This window comes from Nematolebias whitei, chromosome 22 (assembly GCF_014905685.2).
Source record: "Nematolebias whitei isolate Nwh7 chromosome 22, NemWhi1, whole genome shotgun sequence".
Classification (NCBI taxonomy): Eukaryota; Metazoa; Chordata; class Actinopteri; order Cyprinodontiformes; family Rivulidae; genus Nematolebias; species Nematolebias whitei.
The window spans coordinates 24,210,679-24,231,179 of NC_056519.1; the positions used below are offsets into that span (position 1 = coordinate 24,210,679).

The 20,501-nt window shown below is 40.7% G+C and overlaps 1 protein-coding gene across 1 annotated transcript in view; it reads right to left on the reverse strand.

Moving 5' to 3' along the window:
- osbpl8 (oxysterol binding protein-like 8) overlaps positions 1-12,551 on the reverse strand; it is a 152,483-nt gene extending 139,932 nt beyond the window's left edge. Inside the window, exon 1 of the mRNA XM_037696237.1 lies at positions 12,261-12,551. The gene's annotated coding sequence lies outside the window, so the exon portion shown is untranslated. The remainder of the gene's footprint in view (positions 1-12,260) is intronic.
- Between the last annotated feature and the right edge of the window lie 7,950 nt (positions 12,552-20,501).

A 20,501-nucleotide genomic window follows, 5' to 3' on the forward strand; every position in this document is an offset into this window, starting at 1 on the left:
GGTGTTCTGGTCCACATGTCTTCTGGTGTTCTGGTCCACATGTCCTCTGGTCCACATGTCTTCTGGTGTTCTGGTCCACATGTCTTCTGGTGTTCTGGTCCACATATCCTCTGGTGTTCTGGTCCACCGGTCCTCTGGTGTTCTGGTCCACATGTCTTCTGGTGTTCTGGTCCACATGTCTGTAGTGAACTAGGCCTAAGGTCAGGATTTGACCTTAAGGACCTTATGGGACAGAACTTGTCATTTCATTGATTTGAATCCAGAAATACAGGTTGACCCATCCTGAGACTTTCTTTCAAAGTGAAATCAAGTGGAAGAACACTACTTTCAATTATCATTACTATTTTACAAATGTTTGATAATCAAATTGTGTTAGTTCAAACAATGTTTAAATGTTGAAGTGAACTACACATTTTTAAATCAACTGTGAAACAGTAATAACGATTTTTAATCCTCATTCAAAGAAGAAATCAGGTTAATGATGCATTGTCTGATTTTCTGTCTTCAATGAGCAAGTGTGTAAGTTGGTCAAAGTTCAAGTTTCGGTCAACTGCAAGTTTACTGAAAAAGAAATGTCATGTTTAACTTTTACAGCAAGATACTAGAGAATTGACTCCACGAAGTCTGAAGTTCTTCATATTATCTTTTGTCTGTTCTTAAACAATCTTAATCTTTTTCCTTGACTTTTCATAACACCTTACATCACAAAACACACCTCTGTTTTGGTCCATCGACCAATCAGAAACTCCCAAATGAACCGGAAATAGAGCTCTTTAAAATGTCGATACTTCCTAGTTCAACCGAGTTGGAGTAGATGGGGAGTTCTGCAAGAGGTTCCACCTCCAGTATGAGTCAGTAGATGAAGAAGTTCTGCAGGAGCTCGAGTAGTTCTGCAGTTCTGAAACTCAGCAGTTCCAGAGTCCAGAAGCTGGAATGCAGAATGCTGGAATGCAGCATGCTCAGTACATCTGCCACTAAGCTGGACGAGAGAAGTTCAGAGGAATTATGAAGTCTGTTCTGGATGATCTCACGACTCCCGAGGTTTAGCTGTTCTTACGGAGACGCTGAAAAGTGGCTCGAAGTGGAACTTTACGCCGGAACTGACATATCTTCAGAAAGGTAAAAAGTCGATCTTCAACCAAAGTGTACCGTTGGGACAAGCTGGTCCAAAGGAGCGTGCATGTTTCTGGTTAAAACAGACAAATTCCCTCACACATCTCTCTCAAGATAAACTTCATTTCCCATCTTTAAATTATTCTATCCTGCTAGCAAATCATTACAGATATTTTTAGAAATGTCTGAAGCAAAGTTTTTCAACCACCGCCGTGTGGTTAACGTTTGTTGCATTGCTGAAGTGAGAAAACAATCGCCGTATTGTTTACTTCCTTGTAAAACCTGCTAAATAAGATGTTGTTATTTTCAATTTTTGCCAATTAATGTAAATGTGTGATGTGTTAAACTTGATTCTGTTAATAAATGACCCACTGTCGTTGGTGAGTCAAAGATAATTAACGTCTCACGTCCACATTTTATTAAATTCAGATGCACGTCATCATACAGTCCAGAAAAATGAAAGAATCCGTTTTATCTATGAATATATGACAGCATATGTTCATACTACATGTCCTCTGGTGTTCTGGTCCACATGTCCTCTGGTGTTCTGGTCTACCAGTCTTCCAAGTGTTCTGGTCCACCTGTCCTCAGGTGTTCTGGTCTACCAGTCTTCAGGTGTTCTGGTCCACCTGTCCTCGGGTGTTCTGGTCCACCTGTCCGCGGGTGTTCTGGTCCACCTGTCCGCGGGTGTTCTGGTCCACCTGTCCTCGGGTGTTCTGGTCTACCAGTCTTCAGGTGTTCTGGTCCACCTGTCCGCGGGTGTTCTGGTCCACCTGTCCTCGGGTGTTCTGGTCCACCTGTCCTCAGGTGTTCTGGTCTACCAGTCTTCAGGTGTTCTGGTCCACCTGTCTCCGGTTGTTCTGGTCCACCTGTCCTCAGGTGTTCTGGTCTACCAGTCTTCCAAGTGTTCTGGTCCACCTGTCTTCGGTTGTTCTGGTCCACCTGTCCTCGGGTGTTCTGGTCAACTCCTCATCAGAAAACTGCTCCAGCTCTCAGGTCTGAAGGGTTCCTTCTCCAGATGTTTCAGCTCCTTCCACAGATGTTCAACAGGATTTAGATCAGAGATCAGGAGGCCACTTTCCAACAGTCCAATGTTTGGTTCTGAGCCATTGTAGGGTGTGTTTAGGGTCATGATCCTGCTGGAGGACACATGACCTGCAACTGGCACCAAGCTTTCAGACATGGAGCAGAACATTTCACTCCAGAATGCCTTGATGGTCTTAAGATTTCATTGAACCCTGCACAGAATCAAGACACCATGTAGCAGAAGCAGCAAAGCAGCCCCAGAACAGAACCGAACCTCCTCCATGAGACCTCCAGATCAGGACAGGTTTGTTTAGGTTTGTTTCAGTTGAGGCAGATAAATAAAACAAAAGAACATCCATGCTTCTAAGAAAACACTTCATGACAGTAACCCACATGTTTCTCAGTGTCTGGCTGGATTACTTGATGATGATGCACTTCATCTGAGGGTCAGTGGATCCTCCTCTGCTCGACTGCAGGGGTCCAAAGTGCTGCTGCGCTGCTTTCAACAGGCACATCATCCCCCACACACACATATGATCCTCACTCCACTGACTGCCCGTATATTTTATGATCCATCTTTAAATACTTTTATTCCTTTTTCAAATCTTTGACTGCCATGGCCCCACCCTACCCCTCTAAACTGCTGCATCGCTACAGACTCCCCCACTCTCTCAGATGAGCTCAGCTGGTCCTGAGGGTCCCTAAAACTAGTCTCAGGTTCAGAGTTGTCATGTTGTTGCTGCAGCAACTATTTAATTGTAGAACAAGCCACCCCTCCATCTCAGACCCACTTTCCTTCCTTGGCTTTTAACATTTTCTACAGAGTTTATTTTATTTGAATTTTATCTGATTTGTATTTTACTGATAGTACTTTTTTTTCTGATTTGAATGTTTGACCTGTTTTTGTGTATTTTACTGTTTTCATTACATGGTTTTAATTTACTTGTGCTATAATTGTATTTTGCATTGTGTGAGCAGTGTTTTAATGACTATAGCGCTTTGGTCACTGTGGTGTTTTAAAGTGCTTTAAAAATAAATCTGGATTGGAATAAAACGATAAAATATAGTGTGATTATCAAGTTATTTGTCAATCACAGTAATTTTACAAAACAAGGACTGTTTCTTTGCTCTCACATGAAAAATGAGAGGGACATCTATTTTCCAAGCATGCAGTAGAAAGTAATATATTTATAAATTACTTACAGATTTTTAAGCTCATTAATTAAGCATCCTGGTTCCATGTAGTCAAAGAGCTTCAGCTGAATAAGAATTTATACAATAAACCTTTTTTTAATCGCATCTCTTTTGTGCTGCAATATTCCATCTGGAATGTGCCACAATGAAACAAATCAGAACAATTTAGATTTTTTAAAGACAGTTTTGCAGTTTTTTTGGGGGGGATGTCTTCATCAAGTCATAGAACATTATTCAGCCCAATCAGTCAAGCTGCATGATTTTATATATTTTTAATGTTTTTGTGTTTTTAGTTAGTTGAATGAGGATCCCCTCACTAATACAAATATTGCAACAAAAACAGAAGAACGTTGAATGAATATAAAAAATGTGCTTCTGCGTTGACATGCTAAATTATGCAGCAAAGCAGGATTTGACTGTGAGAGCTGAGTCTGGGCTCTGACTCACTGCTATAATTGAACTGGTGCAAACAGTCTTCTCTGCTTTTTACAAACAGTTCACCTTGAACCATGTGCTAACTCCCAAGACTCGAGTGTTTCCTGAAATTTTTCTGAAAGGGAGGCACACTCCGTTGCTGGAAACACAGCTGACCTTACTAACAGCTGAACAAGAGTACTGCATACGTCACATGAAACACCCGTAGACAAACTAATATACAGCAATCTGTAGCAATGGCCCCGACAAGCAAAGGCCTTGTATAATGTTTGACCTTGAAATGGTAAATGGACTGTATTTATATAGCACTTTTCTATCTTATCGAGATACTCAAAGCACTTTACACTACAATCTGTGCCTCATTTACCCATTCATACAGCTCTATACTAGATCTATACAAAGCTAACTGAACAAATCATTCTAAAGAGACTAATCAGAGATTTATCACATTCATACACAGATGGGACACACATTGGAGGCAGTGAGGGGTTCAGTGTCTTGCCCAGGGACACTTCGGCATGTGACTGCTGGTGGATTCGAACCCCCCAACTCTTGCATTGGAGGACGACTGCTCTAAACACTCAGCCACAGCCGCCCCGTGTGACCTGGACCTTGGTGATTAAAGGTGTATGTGACACTCCGTCTAATAATGCATACATGTACCAAGTTTCATTAAATAATCTTATCAGAAGTTATGAGCGGGACAAGAGAAAGTTTACGGCCATCAGAGACTATATACTGTAATACATGCGCCTTTCGAGATCCATACAAAGAGTTAAAAGTCAAAGGACTTCATATGGCATTATGTAATAGTTGAAAATGGTAGGAGCTGCATTGTAGCATCAGTAATTATTTTATCCCACACACTGCCTTTAGATAAAAGCTGATTGAAAAAAACAGCTAGGCTTTTCTAAAAAAAAAGTTCTTATCTGCAATTTGAAGGAATAATTAAAACTAATTGAATACTAAATTAGTGGAATTAGACGAGGAAAACAGTCTTTAACCTTGATGTTTTCAAACAATGAACCGGCTTACGTGTGATCAAACATTTAATAAAATACCAACAAATCATATACAGTACAATGAAATATACAGCAGTAGGCGAAAGAAATTTACCTTGTAAGAAAAATATTTTTTTTTCCAATTGTCATTATTTTGATTTAGTAAAACTGAACGTGCAGCACGGTGGTGCAACTGGTAGAGCTGCTGCCTCTCAGCGAGCAGGTCCTTGGTTCAAACCCCGGTCCAGGGGCCTTTCTGGGTGGAGTTTGCATGTTCTCTCCGTGCATACATGGGTTTTCTCCGGGTACTCCGGTTTCCTCCCACAGACCAAAAACATGCATGTTAGGCTGATTGGTAACTCCAAATTGTCCCTATGTGTGAGTGAGAGAGTGAATGGTTGTTTGTCTCGTTTGTCTCTATGTGTCCCTGTGATGGACTTGCGACCCGTCCAGGGTGTACCCCGCCTCTGGCACAGTGATTGCTGGACATGGGCACAGGCGACCCCCGTAACCCAAAATGGAACAAGCGGGTAAAGATAATGGATGGATGAAAACTGAACGTTACGTGGCTATGAAAGAAAGAAAGAAAGAAAGAGCAGTTCAGATTCGCTACCACCTTAAAACAGCTTCAGCAGCTCCCAGAGACCCAGAGTTCCTCGAGTGCCATCTCATACTGAAGATCTGAAATCAGCAGACTGCAGGCCCTTGATGGGTCCACAGGCCTGGGAGCCACTTCACCACGTCATATTTTCAGTGACTGCTTCTATCAAATATACGACGACTGTAACAAGCTAACATTAGCAACCATTAGCTTACTTTCTTACATCGTCTTGCCCTCTCATCTTTGGCATGATACTGCTGTATGGCCTCGTGCACTTTCATGAACCTTTCCACTGTGTTTCTTCTAGAACACTGGAGCCTTCTCTTGCTCCATTTTAACTTGTTTTGATGAGACAAAGAATGATGGACAGGAATAGCATGAGCTCCATGTTTTCCATTGTTGGGTTTCGCAAAAATAATGACATCACATGAGCTTGAAACATTCTTGTTATGACAACCCCACCTACAATGAGGTGGCACTCAGTAGAAAACAACATCACGGGGAAAGCCCACACCTGGCCAACCTGAGCCAGGCCTTAACTTACAATGGAAAAGGCCCATTGGGGTCTAAAGAGGTCAGACAGTAAAGTTAATGAGCAAAAACTTGAGAAGTTTCTTTGATTGGCCCAACAAATCCAACTCAGTGGAAGTTCTGGTACAACAATCTGGCATAAAATCCAGACTAAATTAAACCTTACAGCAGCTACGGACACTGCAAACTTAGGCCCATTTATTCAGTGATGTTTGATAGACAACTAATTGTAGTGAAGGGAAATTGAAATGAAATGTATACTCAGTGATACAGTTTTACTGGAATGTAAACAGCTGTTTTCATTGGTAAGCCTCGAGTAACCTTTTGAATAGTAATGAAAGAAACTAAGGGAAAGCAGAAACATCTATCGCTCGTTGAGCACATCTGGCATTTGTCACGGTTAATGCATCCAATCAGCCAGAGCACAGCCGGCCGGAGTGTCCCAGCAGGAAAATTACACTAAGCTGCTTCTCGGGCCTCGGCTTTTCAGTAACTTTGCAGATGTGAAAGCATTGGTTATGGGCGACGCAAATGTTACTGAGACAATGGAAATATCCAGCTTTGGGACTTGTTTATAGGCGAGTATCATCAGCAAAGAAAGAGAGTTGATTTGTTGGTTAATAATGGAGGTCGAATGAAATATATTACGACACAAAAATGCGAATTAACCATGGATATTTTGTTTACTAGAGGTTTATGGATTATATCCTAATTATCCCTACATTTTATAAAAACATTTCTACTGGTGATTTAACTTTTGGAGTCAACCATATTCTTGAGAGCTACCACAGCTGAGCGACCTTAATAAACCTAAAAATGACAATACAGTCCATTTTAGAGACATTACACTGAGACTGGTGTGGTAGAGGCTGAGAGTCACTCCCACATTCCCAAAATATACTCTACGTTGTACCGACAGTTTCCGGGGGGGGGGGGGGGGGGGGCAGTTAGATGGCTCATCATGAGATAAATGGAGTGCTACGTCTGTAGCTTTTTTAGCTAGCGCGTCTGTATTGCATGCTGCTACATCAGTGCCAGCAGTTGTTGAATGGGGGTGGGGGGCAGAGTTCGGTAGGCATTATACAAGTGTCTTGCTTGTATAATGGTAAGAGAACACTGCACTGCGAAGCCATATTAGCAAACAAAAAGGACTATTACTCATCTTTACAAATCAGTGTTTCCCCTACCATTATACAAGGAGGGCACCCCACCCTGTTAACAGAACCGAGCGGCATGCTTACCAAGCCCCCCCCCCCCATCAACAACTGCTAGCACTGCCGTAGCACTAAGCTAGCAGCACGCAAAACAAACATGCTAGCCAAAAAGCTACAGAGGTAGCGCTCCGTTTCCCTCACGCTGAGTCGTCTCCACCCTCCACCACCCCCCGCTTGAAAATTGTCGCAAGGCAACACTGCTGTGGCGTCCTTCTCAAATCAGATTGTTTCCATAAGGTAATCCGTTGTAGAAGTAAATCCAGTCCAAACATTACTTGCTAAGCATTTCATTAAAATCCACCCAGTGGTTCATGAGAATTTTATGCTAACGGACACAGCTGACGCCAAAAGTGGATGAAAAGTGTTTAAAGCAGATCATGCACAATCAGTTGGCACCTATAATGCTAAAGCTGTTTCTTCAAAACAATTAAAAGTTTAGTTAATGATAAGAAACAGATTTAAAATAAAAAACTAAAAAAAAAATGTAGCTCATTTCTTCTCTGGTGTGGTTGGAGTGAAAGCTGTGCCTCTACTATATCCAGAGAAACCGGAGAGCCGGCACAGCGCTGGAGTAATATCAGCCCTGTAGCTCTAGAAGACCGACTACAGTGAACACAAAAAAAGATTGTACTTTTAAGTAGTTGGGTAAGATGGTCAATTTTCTCCCAAATAAAGACTTATTGTTATAAAGTTAAAGAACTTTCTGAGGGTTAATTAGCTCTTAGCGTATAGGAGTGACTGTCAGCTACTGTTTCACAAATTTTAGCTCAGTGGGTACATGAAATATCCTCTCGTGTTCCCAAAGTAGAATCTATATTCAAATGTACAGCTCGGTTGGTAAACCTTGCTGGTAGCACACAGGCAGCAGGATGGGGTTTGACCACAGCTGAAAGGAAACTCAATTTAACTTGCAAATGAGCAAGAAGTTGGTGTGACCTGATGCTCCCCCCTTACACAAGTGTTCATCTCCAGTCTGACTGGCCTTCTTTACATGTACAGCCAGCAGGTGGAAATATGGAAATGTTGCACGTGACTCAGAAAGCCACACGATACAGGTACAGAGAAAAAAAAAATCTTAAATTTTAATACATTCATCTCCATTGGGAGGTTGCAAACTACTAACGTGATCATCTTCCTGGTAAAATAAAGTGATCAGTTAGGGGTGCACCGATTGCAGTTTTCTGGCCCATCACCGATCACTAAAAAGTCCGACCTGCCGGTTCCGATTTTGGCCAATAGTGATTTTGTTTTATAAGCAACATTGTCAGGTGTTATAAGTTCACAACGCACCTTCAATGTTCCAATATTATTTTATTGAAAAGCACACCCTTGAACAATATCCTAGAAACAATACAAACTTGTTTTAACTGGCCATGAGGTAGTGCTCTGAAATATAAATGAAGTTCAGACAATAGTTGTTAAAACTTTTTTAAAAATCGGTTTCTCGTGCAAGTATCGGACGATTTCCCAAAATTAAAGAAATCGGGGCAGATAAATCAGCCAGCCGATCTATCGGTGCACCCCTAGTGATCATGTTTTCCGAGTGCCTGAGTCTATTTGTTTGTTGCATTAGCAAAATATCTCATGGACCAGTGGATGGAGTTAATGACACCTTTAAAAGTAATCACTAGATGTAGACCTGCCACGATAACAAATTTGCTGGGCGATCAATTGTCTTAGAAATTATTGCGATAAACGATAATATTGTTAGAAATTTGCCAATAATTAGTAATAATTGTCAAATGTAAGAAATGTTGGTTAATTTTTGAGTGAAGTAACTGTTTTTGACCACCTGATGGCAGTATAAGACTGTTTGTACCAAAGGATGGATAGTGAGGGAGTGAGCAGCGTGTCCCTTTAAGAAAAAATGGGAGGGAGGCCCCTTGACGTGACATGGGCTGTCTCTGTTTGGTTCTCAAACTGACGGATGCTCGGTGTGGTTTGAGCTCTTTAGCATAGCATTTTTCACACAAAGCTTTTAATTAAAAAAATCAGTAAACAAGTTTTCAGCTTCTTTTTGCAGAGAAAAACAACTTTTTACACGAAGGCACGAGTTTCAACCATGAATTTTGGAGCTTTGACATGACGGAGGTTTTTTCCTCGAGGTCGGCCTGTTAGCTTAGCTCGTAGCTTAGCTGCTTATAACGATCCAAAACACAATTTTGAACGATTATAACAGATTTAAAAGAAAAAAGAGAAAGGGAGGGGTCAGCGAAGAGTTGAGGTTTTGTCATCCTGTGTCTTCAGTAGAAAGAGAGACACGAAGAAACGATAAAGCTGATAAATGAAAATGAGGTTGATCATTTTCATTTATCATGCGATTAATTGATTTATTGTTTACCGCGACAGGTCTAATTGAATGTACCAGTACATCTGATTAACTTTAGAAAATCAAACAAATTCAACATGGCTGCCATACTGACAAAACACAAAAATGGCTATAACTCATCTACTTTTACAATTAAAGAGCTAAAATTGGATGTGGTAGTAGCTGAGGGTTATTTACAACACATACTCTGAGGTACAACATCTTTGCTAAAAACGGTGCCATCAAATGTTCACGTCAGTTCCGTTTGTTAACAAAATATCTCATGAACCAGACGTTTTAATGAAACTCTGAGAAGGTAATAATTTGACATCTACAACTGATTAGTCTTCGGAGTCAGCCTGAAGATGGCCACCATAATCAACCTTAGCAAACACATACAGGTTGGACCAAAACAGCTACGACTGTCATGTCTCATTATAAGACGAGCTTAGTCTAAAACTCTGGCATGAAAAGCAGCGGGTGATATGCATTCCTTCAATGAATGGTCTTTATCATAGCATATGCCTTTAGCTGTTATTGTTGATGGTAAACGCCCACATGAAGAACATTTTAGGAGATTAGAGGCGATTTGCTTAGACAGGCTGATATCTAACATCAGGGTAACCGGATAGGCTCCGGTCGTCTGCCACAAGCGGGAAGAGTTCCCCACCAGTCTCCTGTTTCTGGTCCTGATTCCTACTGGGTGAAAGTGTAACAGAGCACCACGGAGGAGGTGCAGCAGGATCCTATGACTGGAGATGATTAAACATAAACAAGACGAAAAACTAGAGGAGAAATGCTGCAACGCTTTCAAATATACCTCGGAGTTAAACCTCAACTCTCTGTGGATCTCACCACTTGTTTTTTGTTTTTCTGTACTTTGTAATGCAATCTTACACCTTCTGAATACTTTGTGCTACTTTAGCCATTTACACATCAAAACGTTCAGCTCGTTGAGAAGATGAGAGCTTTATCTTTGTTTTGTTGTTGTTGTCTTGTTGCTGCTTTTAGCTAGCCATTTGTTACTTTTAGATTTTAACTAGCCTTTTCATTTGTGATCTTTTAAACTTTTAGCTATGCTTTTTTATTAACACCTATTGCCCTTTTGCTACATTTAGCTAGCCTTCTGCTCCTTTTGGCTAGCCTTACGCTTGTTTTAGTTAGCCATCTGATCATTTAGTCAGTCCTCTGCTACAGTTATCTAGCCTTTTACAGATTTAGCTAGCTTTCTACTGCTTTTAGCTAGTCCTTTGTTGCTGTACTGTTAGTTAGGCTTTTACAACTCTTAGCTAGCGTTCTGTTGTTTTTAGCTAGCGCTTTGCTGCTGTTAGCCTTTTACAACATTTAGCTAGCCTTTGAAAGCTTTTAGCTAGTCCTTTGCTACTTTTAGCTCCAAGATGCTTATTTGCTACTTTTCTAGCTAGTATGTAGCTACTTTTAGCCTCTAGTCTAGACAGTATTTAGATAGCATTTTGCTCTTTTTAGCTTTTAGTATGCATTTTTCTTTTTGGGGCTTTAATGTTAGGCTGATTGGTAACTCTAAACTGTCTCTAGGTGTGAGTGAGAGTGAATGGTTGTTTGTCTCATTTGTCTCGATGTGTCCCTGTGATGGACTGGAGCCATGTCCAGGGTGTCCCCCGTGTCTCACTCAGTGTTAGCTGGACATGGGCACCAGTGACACCCGTGACCCAAAAATGAAGAAGTGGGTGAAGATAAGGGATGTATAATCTAACAATTTTCAGTCAGGTCATCTGGACAGTTTGTTTTTTTGCTGAAACGTTTCACCTTCCATCCAGAAGGCTTCATCAGTCGAGAAAACACAACACAAAACTGATTCTTCCCCCAAACAGCTTACTCCAAAGTGGAACAAACCAGTTATGTTGGCGCTAACATAACTCTTTGGCACGCCCCCTCCTCCAATGCCGGCCCTCTTCCTTGTCGACAGTCATGTCAAACTGGTTCAAAACCAAAATAGTCCATGCTCAATAATCCAGGTATACGATCCAACAATTTTTCGTCAGGTCATCTGGACAGTTTCATTTTTTGCTTAAACGTTTCTCCTTCCATCTGTAAGTTTGTTCCACTTTGGAGTAAGCTGTTGGGGGAAGAATCAGTTTTGTGTTGTGTGTTTCCTTGACTGATGAAGCCTTCTGGATGGAAGGTGAAACATTTCAGCAAAAAAAGAAACTGTCCAGATGACCTGACTGAAAATTGTTGGTTGTCTACCTGGATTATTGAGCATGGACCATTTTGATGTATAATCTAGTTTTTGCTTTTTAGCTGATGTTCTGCTTCCTCTAGCTTTTATACTAGTGTTTTGCTACTTTAGCTTTTTAGCTAGCCTTCTGTTTCTTGTAGTTAGCCTATTGCTCATTTTCGCCAGTCTTTTACAACTTTAAGCTTGTTTTTTTTTCTACTTTAAGTTAATCCTTCACAGCTTTTAGCTAGTCTTTTGCTAGTTTCGTTCCCATCTGCTACTTTTAGCCTCCACTCAGTTTCAGCTCTGTTAGCATAATTTATCCTTCAGCATCCACACAGTTTGTTTCGTTTGTTCTTCCTGGGGGCGTCTCAAAGCACGCACGCACACACACACACACGCACACACACACACACACACACACAGCTGCACAGATGTTTCGCAGGAACATGAGAGGAGACTGTGTCAGGGACGGAACAGAGATGGACAAGCTGCAACACATTCACATCCGAGTCCCGCTAATCCTGATTTATTACATAACATGCATCAGAGGACCGTCGCCCCGCCACACACAGAATGACATTTAACCCGCAGCAGGAGCTGCATTTACTGTCAGGTCATTTGTTTACGTGACACTCACCTCTTTAGTGGAGGAGGTCTCTCGGCTGCCTCCCCTGAGGAGGTCAACGCTGCCTGTAAATATTATCAACGCAGTCCTCAGGTCGTGTTTGTCTGCTAACTGTTAGCAGACGACGGTGAAAATGTCTCATTAATGTTTGTCTCTTGTGTAATGAGTCGATTCCTCGTGTCTTCCTGAGCCAGCGACGCTACGAAGAACTGATATTTAGGTGTGGTGAGCTGAAATATAATCAAACTGCTGCTCTGCGCTCCACTGTCGACAAAACACAAACTCACTGTCTGTTAGCCTTCACGAGCCTTTCAGGCTTCCGTAGAAACATCTGACGGAAACAGAACGTTTCCGGTTGTATTTTCAAAATAAAAGCTGCGTAGCTGTCAACGACTTTTTTTTTTTAAAGTGACGCTGCATTTTGTTTTGACTTGGGTTTTATTCCTCATTATTAAGTAAACTGCTTTCATGTTGTAGTTCTTGTTTCAAAAATCATGTTTTTTATTGCTACATTATTTTGCCAAAGCTGTTAAAATTTGGGGTCAACCAGATCCAAGATGGCTGCCACAGCCAACTGACATGAAAGACACAAGAATGGTAAATTTATCACTTTTGGGATAAATTTAAGTGTGGTAGCTGCAGAAAGTCATCCTCAACACACATTATGAGCACTAACAAACTGTACGAGATATTTGAATTTGTTAATAAATTTACTAATTAGTCAACTTTGTTAGCAAAATATCTCGTGAACTACTGGTCAGAATTTAGTGACACTTTCAGGAACTGACTGGAAAAACATCTGCATTTGTTTAACTTGTGGAATTAAATCTCTTAACAGCACATCTGTTTCCACTGACTTTTGACAGTGATTTTAGTGTTTTATTTGGTGTTTGATACTTTTCTTTTGTTGCTTTAAATATTGTTTTTCTTTAATTTGTTGCCACTCTGTTTTATTGTTAAGCATGTTTAGTAACAACTGCTGTTTTTAAATGTGCTTTATAAATAAATTTGACTTGACCAGTTAACCTAATGAAAAATGACTGTGACAGATCACTATGCTTAGAAGGCACAAAATGACTTATTTATAAAATTGTGAAAACACTGGGCTAAAATATGGTTTTATTGCACCACTTGTTTCTTAACACCATTGAAACTTTGGCATTAAATGCTCAATCAACCCTATTACAAAATATCTCATGAACCACAGAACAGACTGAAATGAAACTCGTGGAAAATAATCATTATATAAACATGTAAAACCTATTAATTTTAAGAGCTATCCTGATGCATGCTCAATAGTCCTGGAGCGAGGAAGAAAATAGGGCTCCTGAACCAGCTCCTCGGATGAGAAGCGAAACGTCTTCTGTTACAAATAAAGTCCAGTTGTTTTTGTATTGAAGGTTTTTTGAATTTAAGAGAAGATTCAAGATAAATTCACATGACTATAATTTTATTTTGAAGTTCCAACCCACGCGTTTCCTGTACAGCGTATAACAAAACTGGAAAACGCATTTCTCTTCATTCCCTTCCTGCTCTGTGATCGGCTACTTTTCCTGGCTGGACATCATGCTGGACATGACAGGAAACACGTGATCTTGTGTCTTTAGAGTCACAATGAAGCCTCATATCTTTAAAAAAAAATCATGAATAAAACTTATGTTGGATGTGATGACGTATTTCATGTCCAGGAGATTACTGCTATATTTGAAAATTTCTGACAAAATACAATTAAAAGGTGTATATATATACATATATATATATATATATATATATATATATATATTTGTATATGCAGGGTGGCTATGGACAGTTATACAATACCTAAGGCAGGATTAATTCAAGTATTCAAGGTTCTTTATTTGTCATGCACACCACATGTGGTGCAACTAAACTGTGTACACAGGGTCCCAGTTACATCCAACAAAAGTATTAAAATGTGAAGAAAAGCAGTAATAAGATCTAAGATATGAACTAAGAAAAACATCTACTAAAAATACACTAAGCATAAATAGCATAAAAACAATATGCCGAACAGCAGCACGAACATGAGTCTGTGTGAGCAGATGAGTACGAATGAACACAGCAACATGAAATACTTTGTAGATCAGCAGCATGAAATAGATCAGCAGCATGAAATAGATCAGCAGCAACCTGATGTGATTCTTCACAGTGATTATCCTGGTTAGATATTCATGAGTTTAATTACTTAGTCTGATCATAGTTAATCACTGTAAACTTATATAATATTGAGTTTGTCATAACTTTATATTTTTTCTTAGGTATGTATTTTTCCAGTATTTATAGTTTTCATTGCATAAAACCAAAATAACCGTTTAAGTAGAAACGTTTTGAAAAGGTTAGTAATTGCTGCCCTCTGGTGGATTATATAGGTTCAGTATCTGACGTCACAATGTATCACTTTATGTGTGAAATTTTTATTGAAACTTAAAATAAACGTAAAAAAACAAACAAACAAAAACTTAAAGTAAACATGGGATGTATACCTGAAGTTGATTACAATTTGAAGTCAGTAAGTTTCTAGACTGTTTCCACAGTCGAATGAGATTTAAAAAAACACAAAGATGACAATAAAGAAACCAATTTTTCAGATTCTCGCCCAAAATCTGTTTTTTTTTTTTTTTTTTAGCTCAGGTCTATTCCTCACCACATGTTCTGAGCTTGAACAGAATCTTAGTTTAAAACATCATAAATAACTATTTGGAGTCAACCTAATAAATATTTTCAAACGTGCTTTTGGAGCCACTAAATTTCAAGATGGCCACCTCAGCTAAGTCATCATAGAGGGCCCAACAACAGCTATAATTCAGCTTTACAGATATTGTGCTCAAACGTGCAGTGGTTTTGTCAGAGTTGAACACATCACATGCTCAAACACATTAACAAAGCTTAAAATTTTAGTTGTAACTATTGGGGTCAACTGTGTTTGTCTGTTAGCAAAATATTCAATGAACAACTCAACACATCTTATTGAAATTCTCAGAAATTAATCATTAGATATGAACGTACAACTGAATAACATTTGGAACTAATGTAATTCAAGATGGCCACTACAGCTAGTCAGTCTTAGCCAGCACAAAAATGGCTTTAATGCAGCCAAGTACACAGATGTGTACCCAGATACCCAGAGTTCCTGAAGGCTCTGGATATTGTGGGGTTGTGTCGTCTTACACAACTCTGCAATATTGTGTGGCCATTGGGGGCAGTTCCCCTGGATTGGCAGACTGGGGTGGTGGTCCCCCTATTCAAAAGGGGGACTGTAGAGTGTGCTCCAACTACAGGGGGATCACACTCTTAAGCCTCCCTGGTAAGGTCTATTCAGGGGTTCTGGAAAGGAGGGTCCGTCGGATAGTCGAACTGCGGATTCAGGAGGAGCAGAGGAGCAGTGCGGTTTTTGTCCTGGTCGTGGAACACTGGACCAGCTCCACTCCCTCAGCAGGGTCCTGGAGGGTGCGTGGGAGTGTGCCCAACCAGTCTACATGTGCTTTGTGGACTTGGAGAAGGTGTTCGACCGCGTCCCTCGAGGAGCCCTGTGGGGGGTACTCCGGGAGTATGGGGTACCAGGCCCTTTGATACAGGCTTAGGTCCCTGTATGACCGGTGTCAGAGCCTGGTCCGCATTGCTGGCAGTAAGTCGGGCTCGTTCCCAGTGAGAGTTGGACTCGGTCAAGGTTGCCCTTTGACACCCATTATGTTCATAACTTTTATGGACAGAATTTCTAGGCGCAGCCAAGTTGTTGAGGGGATCTGTTTTGGTGGCCTTAGGATTGCTTCTCAGTTTTTTGCAGATGATGTGGTCCTATTGGCTTCATCAGGTCGTGATCTGCAGCTTTAGCTGTAGCAGTTTACAGCAGAGTGTGACGCGACTGGGATGAGGATCAGTTCCTCCAAATCTGAGGCCATAGTCTTGATCTGGAAAAGGGTAGAGTGCCCTCTCCGGGTCAGGGAGGAGGTCCTGCCCAAAATGGAGGAGTTTAAGTATCTTGGGGTCTTGTTCACGAATGAGTGAAAAATGGAGTGTGACATCGATAGGCGGATAGGTGCAGCGTCTGCAGTGAAGCGGGCGCTGTACAGGTCTGTCGTGGTGAAGAGAGAGCTGAGTCAAAAGGTGAAGCTCTCAATTTACCGGTCGATCTACGTTCCTACCCTCATCTATGGTCACGAGCTTTGGGTTGTGACCGAAAGAACGAGATCACGGATACAAGCGGCTGAAATGAGTTTTCTCCGCAGGGTGTCTGGGCTCTCCCTTAGAGATAGGGTGAGAAGCTCGATCATTCGGGAGGGACTCATAGTAGAGCCGCTGTTTCTCCATGTCGAGAGGAGCCAGATGAGGTGGCTCGAGCATCTGTTTAGGATGCCTCCTGGACGCCTCCATGGTGAGGTGTTACGGGCATGTCCTACCAGGAGGAGACCCAGAGGAAGACCCAGGACACGCTGGAGGGACTATGTTTATTGGCTGGCCTGGGAACACCTTGGGATTCCCCCGGAGGAGCTGGACCAAGTGGCTGGGGAGAGGGAAGTCTGGGCCTCCCTACTTAGGCTGTTACCCCTGTGACCCAACCCCGGATAAGCGGAAGAAAATGGATGGATGGATGGATGAATGGATGGATTATCAAATGTTTAAAACCCCTTAAACTGAATGTTGGAGTTTTTGAACTAACATTTTCTCCCGCGCCTCACTGCTGGCTCCTGTGTTTTCTCCTGTTCTCTGGATCCCATCAAATGAATGCGGTCATTTATTAACAGAATCAAAGTTTAACATCACACATTTACATTAATTTGGCAAATTGATTTCATAACAACATAATTAATTAGCAAGTTTTACAAGGAGGAAACCATACGTCCATGATTTCCCCATTTCAAGCATTACAACAGACATTTCTGAAAATATCTGGATTAATTACTAGCAAAATAGAAGAGTTTAAAGATGGAAAATGAAGTTTATCTTGAGAGAGATGGGTGAGGGAATTTGTCTGTTATAACCAGAACAACACGCTCCTTCTGGACCCAGCTTAACCAACGGTACACTTTGCGGTTGAAGATCGACTCTTTTACCTTGGCAGAGGATAATTCCGACTTCGGTGTAGAGTTGCCTTCAAACGCTCTCCAGCGTCTCCGTAAGGATAGTAGGGAACCGTTCGGAGTCGTGAGATCATCCCAGAACCGACTTCTTCATAATTCCTCTGAACTTCTCTCGTTCAGCTTAGTCGCAGTTGTTCTGAGCATTCTGCATTCCAGCATTCTGAACTCTGCTGCTCTCAGAACTAACTCACAGCATTCTTTCAGCGTTCTCCCAGCGTTCTGCTTGAACTAGGAAGTGTTGAACCCTTTAAGGAGTTCTGTTTCCGGTTCATTTTGAGAACTTCCTGATTGGTCGATCGACCAAACAGGGGTGTGTTTTAGTGATGTAAGAGGTTATTAAAAGTCAAGGAAAAAGATTAAGTTTGTTTAAGAACAGACAGAAAATGTTTTTGAAGGACCCAGACTTCGTGGAGTCAATTCTCTAATATCTTTCTGTAAAAGTTAAACATGACATTTCTTTCCAGTAAACTTACAGTTGACCGAAACTTGACCTTTGACCAACATCACAACTTGCTCATTTCAGACAGAAGATCAAGAAGATGGATCATTACTCTGTAACACATTCTCACTTGATTTCTACTTTGAATGAGGATTAAAAATCACTAATACTGTTTCACAGTTGATTTAAAATGAGTAGTTCACTTCAACATTTGAAAATGGTTTGAACTAAACACACTTTGATTATCAAAACATTTGTAAAATAGTAATGATGATAGAAAAGAGAGTGTTCTTTCAATTGATCAGTGCAGGACACTTAGGAAGTCTTCTGGATGGACTTGATTTTGTGTTTCTGGACACAAATCAATGAAATACAGTTCTTGTCCCAGGAAGGCCCTCAAGGCCAGATTTTGACCTGAGGCTTAATTCACTACAATTTTAAAAATACTTTTTAATACTTTTCACTTGTGCAACTTACCCCCCCCCCCAATAAATTTGGTAAAGTTTATTTGAATCTTGTCTCCTTCCTCCAGTAGAACAAACTTGCGTGTCCTTTTATTTCCTGGAGTATAATCCCAGGTGGCGTTGTTGGTTTTCACTCATTGCAAATTAACTAAAGATTAACATTCTCCATTATAACGTTCATATTCATTTTTAAAAGACAACCACCCTCGCAATGCTACAAATGTATTAAACCAAGTCCATTACAAGCTTTAAAATCAGCAGGAGTGTCAAAAGTAATATTAGCATCTGGACCAGGATTAGATTTAACATTCCCAGAGATTAAAAGCAATAAATAATTAAACCTCTGTGCTTTGTTTTATTATTATAGGAATTTTCTTTTATATATAGATTTGAAATAAGTTATTTGAAGAAATAGCAAAATGCTCTTGGAGTACCATTATATTCATAAAATTAGCTAGATCTATGGGCTTAGTCGGAAATGGAAAAATCTGTGGGGATTTCATGAGCAGTTCTGAATCCAGAAGGCATGTTTTACAGCCTGAATGGAACTGATATTCAGAGAAGACATGCATAATATTCTTATGAATGATTCCATTTACACTGCTCCAGAGCAAAAAGTGCAGTCCTGCAAAAGTCCAAATTAAAGTCATTTTGCAATTGTTTATCCAAGGAGAGAAATGAATACAATCCAGGGCCAGCGTAAAAACCCAGTCCAACATCTCCTTTACGCTCCTCCAACACACGTCAGATGTAAACGGGAAGATGATCCAGAAGGACACTGCAAGTGAATTAAATTGAAATCAGAACCAAACTGGCAAGAAAATCCATTTTGCTGAGGGCCCAGCAATGCAGAGTTGAATGGAGGCTGTCTGCTGCAAGGCTGGTGAAGAGTAGCTTGATCTTACAGTGCAGGTGAAACCGATCTCGGGCAGTAGAACAGCCAGATGCAGAGTAGAGTGACAAAAGAATGCAGCAGCACTGGGTGGATACAGCGGGTCGCAGAACAGGACTGATCCCACTGAGAAAGGAGACGTCTAACCGTCTTTTTAAAGTCGTTTTTGCACGTCTAATTTTGGTCCCTTGCAGGTGCAGACTGTAACTCCAGATGACGTCTTTTTCTGACGTCCAATGGACGGTCAATATAGACTTATTTTCTACATCAAAATTTAACTTATTTTATTCACTTCAGATAAAAAAATAATTAGTAAGTGCTTTGTGCTGTATTCATTGCATGTCTCCATGTAGTGTTTAACACATTCACCCTCAGATGGGTGTCGTGACTGGAGTTTGATCCCACAACCTTCATGTTTTAAGCCAGCTGCTCTGCTGCTGCGCCATCTCTGTGCAGCAAACAGTTTATTTGACCATGTATTGTGCAACAGGCAACCACACACTACAGATACTAGGTTTACAATTAAATCATCACTCCTTAAATGTCACTAGAAACAGATGGACTAAGTTTTACAAATAAATCACTCCTTAATTTTTTTCCTTTATCCTCTTTACTGGATTAACAGAAATAGCTTTGAGAGAAAATAGCAACAATTGGTTTATGAATGAAGCCGTGCAAATTTATAATCATGAAAGAGTAACTGTGCACAGTTACTCTTTCATGATTATAAATTATGATTGTAAATTTTATGGTTATAAAAATTATGATTCACTAAGGCACACCTGCATCTGTCTTGGATGTCTATACGACCTCCAAGTCCGACGTTCAAACATTCGACTTTATATCGATGTACAAGTGAGGTCATGGTTAGACGTCCAGAGTGGACTTTGTTTGCACGTCGTGGAGACGTCCAGAATTGGTCTAGACCGACGGACTCAATATAAACGTGATCTGCACATCCATTCGACATCTAATGTTTAGTGAGATGATTCTAGCTTCAAGTTGTGGGACACGGTAGACAGGCCCCAGGCAGCAGAGCGAGGTAAGCAGTGAAGGCCTCCACTCAGGCTGCAGAGCAGGGGCAGCAAATGGAGCAGGTCTTGATCGATTGAGCAGGATGGAAGGAATAGTCCTCAGGTTTTTCCTTGTAGACTTATCATTAAACATATGCATAGAGCATAAATTAACATTAACATTTGATTTAAAAATAAATTAAATGAATTTAAAAGCAAAAGTTAAGAAGACAAAAGAGGAGACTCGGAGCAAACAATTAACATGCTGCCATCTTGGATTCAGCCACAAATTAATTCATTTTAATTTTAACCCAGGTGTCGTCAACATACCTGAACCAATGACTTG